Here is a 4,707-nt window from a genome sequence, read left to right as displayed (position 1 = left end):
CAGCAGGAACATGCAGCTCAGGGTGTAATGATTACACTGACAGTCCTGAGGCCAACTGGTCCCACACCCTGTGCCTCTGCACAACTTCACAGGTCACATGCCATGGAAAGCACAGAGTCACCCCAAGAGAAACACACACCATGGGGTCACCATGGGGTAAATCAGGATGTCCTGGGGTAGCAGAGCCAGACAACCACTGTCCCCCCAGCAGGAGGTGAACCACACCTGTGGGATGCCAACCACAGGTACCTGAGGTGCCCTTGCATGGGTTGTGGGGATTTTTTGGGCAGCCTGCTCCAAGTGCCCCACAGAGGGGGCTGTTAACTCTCTCTTCCTCTCTGCTGTGCTCAGTGGGACCCTATAGCCCTCTTGGCATGGGACATTATTTACACATCCTGGTGCACCTGCTGGGTCAGTTGTTCCTCGGGGCATGCTAATATTCTGCTGATCCCTTCAGAGCATCTCCCACTGACACCCCTGCCAGCAGCACTGTGGTCCAGACAAGAAACACCTTGTGAGGTTATCACTGCACAGGGTTTTTACTGATTTGTCAGGGTTCTGTTGCCTCTATGTTGCAAAGCCATCCCCAGCCTCCCTGAGAGCTGCAAGGAAGTGGCCAGCAGCAATTGCCTGTTCAGGTAGGCTGCTCCACCTCTCAACCCTTCCCCAAGGTCTTCTGTCTCCTCAGCACAGGATTCCCCTCACCTCTCCCTTTCCACCACCATGCTCTGCCACAACCACAGGTACAGCCTGGTCACAGCAGTCTCTCCCCTGCTGGACACCTGAAAACACCTGACAACTAAATTGCCCTATGTTAAAGCCAAAACAACACACAGAACAAAGAAATAAACATAAAATGAAGCAAAAGCCTTAAAACAAACTAAAAAGAAACAACAAAATGAACCCTGACTTCCTGTGTCTTTGCAGATTGAGAGCTCCTTCCAGATTCACAGCCTGTGTGCACTTTTCTCCAGTTGCACACCATTGCCCACCACAAGATGATGAAATAGGCAGGGAGGATGGCATCATGACCACAAAACATGACGCAACCCCCCCAAGAGGCTGTCAAGTGAAGTCAGCTCCTACACCTGTGCCTGTGGGACACAACGCCCACATTTGGTCAGAATGGCCCCCTTCTGTTTCCTGCCTCTGGGCATCCACACTCCTTCACTCCTCTCCTGCACATGTGGAGTAGGTGGGGATGGTGACAGCCCTGCTGAGGGGCACAGGGTATACACACAGAACCCAGATCCATGAAGGAGGCATGGAGCAGCTGACACAGGGCTTTCCCATAGCACATAGGGTCCAGAGAATAGAAACAGGTTGTAAAGTACAAAAAATACTTTGTTGTTAAGTGCAACCCCCTTTTTTCTGTTTCCCCTATTTACTTCTCCTTTGTACTGTTTGGAGTCAGCCGGTGCATCTGCAGAGAGGTCTCTGGTGAGGAAGAACACGGTGTCCTTACCCTTGAAGGGAGACTTGTTATTTCTCACTTTTTTGTTTGCACCCTTAATGCCAAAGGTCAACCTCACAGCTTTCCCTCTCACACCAGTAACCAACATCCCTCAGCAGAACAACCACAGCCAGAAGTGTGTATGCTGTGGGGAGACACACCTCCCCCAGCACGAGGTTATGGATGCATGGGAGAAGTTTGTCCCTATGTTCAGAGCCAGTGTGGATATCAAAAATCAGCTCTGTGCTGGTTTTGCGTTCCTTGATGTCACCTGGAAAAAACCAAAGCAGAATTCTCAAATGTGGGGTTCACTTAGCAAAGGGGAGGATTATGAGCTGCAGTTGAGGGTGCTACATGGAGCTGCTCCCCATAGCAGGGCTCTGCTGAAGCCAAGACGTGGATGGATCCAATGGTTAGGTCAGCATGGTGACGGGAACTAAGGGAGGACAGCACTCCTGTCTGCACCTGACCACTGTGTTCAACCACTTCCAGCATCTCCCCCTCTTCTCTGGAGGCTGCTCACACTCACAGAGGAAGCACTGGGAGCCCAAAGGGAGTCCTTTTTGACAGGAAGGGACAAGCTTCCTTACATTTCTGTGCAAGGTCATTGCCACCAACACATTTTTTCTTGCAGCCCTTCATGCCTAAGGCTCCTGGGGCTTATCTGCAGAGCAGCTGTGGGGGACTTCCCATCTCCTGGGAGGCTTTTGTCTCCTGCTCAGAAAAGGCAGCAAAAGTCAGACCCTTCTCCTTCTCTGTGTGTTTTCTGCAAATGAAAAATGGAAAAGGAAATGAGCTCACTTCAGCGCTATCAGTCACAGAGTTTTAAAGTGAAACTACCTCACAACATGGGATGTTGTCAGCACTCATACTAAATCTGTTGTCAGACTAGTGATGAGTCAAGTGGTCCCTCTGCCTTCACAGTTGGTTGCCACCCTGACAGCTTTCACCAAGACACAGTTTCAGCCTCTGTCACTTCTCAGCCAGCACAGCCCACAAAGGGACCTCTTGTGTAGAGGTTTCACACTGCCACAATGCAGCACGCAGATCCTGAAATGGAAATGGTCCAGCCTCCCCCAGCAATATTCTGGTGGCTGGAGGCTGCTCACCACCACACCCTAAAATGGATACATATTGGCAGGCTCTGTGTGTGTGTGTGTGTGTGTATGTGTTGGGGAACAACCTGCTCCTATAGTCCTGCCAGATCCTGGGGTCTGGACTGTGGTGATCTACTCACAATAAAGTCTCATGCTTTTGTGCCTTTTTTTTCCTAAACAGACATTTTGAAGAGAAACCTAAATCGTATTCTCATTTTTTTCTTTGCTACAGCAAAGCCATGGCTTCAAGATCCACAACCAAACACACCAAATGGCTTAATCACTAGCAATTCAAATTGTAGAGGAGATCCTGTACTTATAATATTGAACATACCACCTGCCTTTTTCAAATGTATAGTTCTAATCTTTAGAGTGAATAAAATATCAAAACACTTTTTAAAGCCCTAAAAAAATCAAGGGAGAATGTTTCCCAAAAGATACCATATTCTACTTTGGTTCAGTCCCTGCATTCTCTTATTAAATCTTTTCACCTTTTGCTCTAAATTTAGACAATCACAGAATCACAGAAATATTTGGGTTGGAAGGGACCTTAAAGATCTTGTTCCAACCCCTCTGCCATGTGAAGGGACACCTCCCAACAGACCAGGTTGCCCAGAACCCCATTAAACCTAGTCTTGAACACTCCCAGGGATGGGGCACCCACAGCTTCTCTGGGCAACCTGTGCCAGTGCCTCACCACCGTCACAGTAAAGAATTTCTTCCTGATATCTCATCTAACCCCCCCCTATTTCATTTTGAAGCCATTCCCCCTTGTCCTGTCACTACATGCCCCAGTAAAAAGTCCCCCTCCGTTGTTGTCAGCTCCCTTCAGCTACTGGAAGGCCACAGTTAGGTCACCCCTAAGCCTTCTCTGCTCCAGACGGAACAATTCCATCTCTCTCAGCCTCTCCTCATAGGAGAGGTGCTCCATCTAAAACCTTTTCCACTTTAAGTCTGTTTTGTGGGATTTAGGGGCACTAAGGGATACTTTATCCAAACAGAGATTGTTCAAACAAGGCACTTCCAAAACCCAGCTCAAAGAAATCATTGTTCACAATAGTCTGAAAATCCCCTGCCCATGCAAAATAGTACCTGTCCCACCTGGAGAGCTTTGGAAAGGTACAGGAGAGACATGGCAGTACTGAGGCACTGGGTCTGTGCTAGACTGGGAATCCCAGATCACCATGCTGGTGTTCAGAAAAGCTTGCTTGTATTCTCTAATTCTCCTGTTAGACTTCACTGATTCACAGCAAGTCAGCAATAACGAGCCCTGTGGGGGTTACCAGGTTGCAAGGCAGTGGCATGCCAGCAAAGCAGCAACTGTCTCACAAATGGGATTTCCCTTTTTTTTTTCCAACCCCACGCCTGCTGCATTGACTATACACAAAATTTATGACAAAATGTGGGGGAGGTGCAGGAAACAAGGGAACCAGGAAAACAAGGGAGCCGTAATCTGAAAGAGATCTGGCAGAGCAGCAAGCAATGAAGAATTTCAGAAATGGAGCACATTCACATTCTCAGCAAAGATAGCAAGACAGAAAACAGCCGTAGTCACTGTCCAAGGGAGGACCTCAGCAAAACCCCAGAAGTAATGGTGCAGCTGTGCTAACACTATGCCTGGCGTTTGCATAGACACCTACACATATGGAGGAGAGCTCTTCAGCAAATACTAGCCTGATAAACAGCGATCAACACCAAAATTTACTTTACAACCCCTACTTCTGGAGAGCAGTTGCAAAGACTGGCTTTTATGAGGGTGCTGTCAGCTTCACAGAGGCTAAAACCCACTTAAACAAAGTACTTAGTGAATCTTTCCATCTCTTACAACCTTTTTAGAAAGCTAGAAAATTTTTCGGTGACTACCAAGGGGCTGAATTGGGAATGACCTTACCAGGAGCCACCGGTAGGGGCTCTGCTTTCGACTTTCACAGAAAATTCAGCTCACCAGATAATCTGCTCCACCTAATTTAGAACTGATCTTAGCCTAAAACCAGGAGACTTATGTCAACCAAGGTTCCTCACAAATACTCCTTGATTAAAGAGCATGGTCTTTAATCATCATTAGACCATACTCTCTAACACTCTAACGCAGCTACATCAAGGAGTGTCTCTGCTGTTCAACCCCATCCTCAACCAAATGCTACTGCTCTCAGCAGG

Source organism: Corvus brachyrhynchos, unplaced genomic scaffold (assembly GCF_000691975.1).
Source record: "Corvus brachyrhynchos isolate BGI_N302 unplaced genomic scaffold, ASM69197v1 scaffold140, whole genome shotgun sequence".
In the NCBI taxonomy this organism is placed as follows: Eukaryota; Metazoa; Chordata; class Aves; order Passeriformes; family Corvidae; genus Corvus; species Corvus brachyrhynchos.
Note: the sequence above shows the minus strand (reverse complement) of the source record.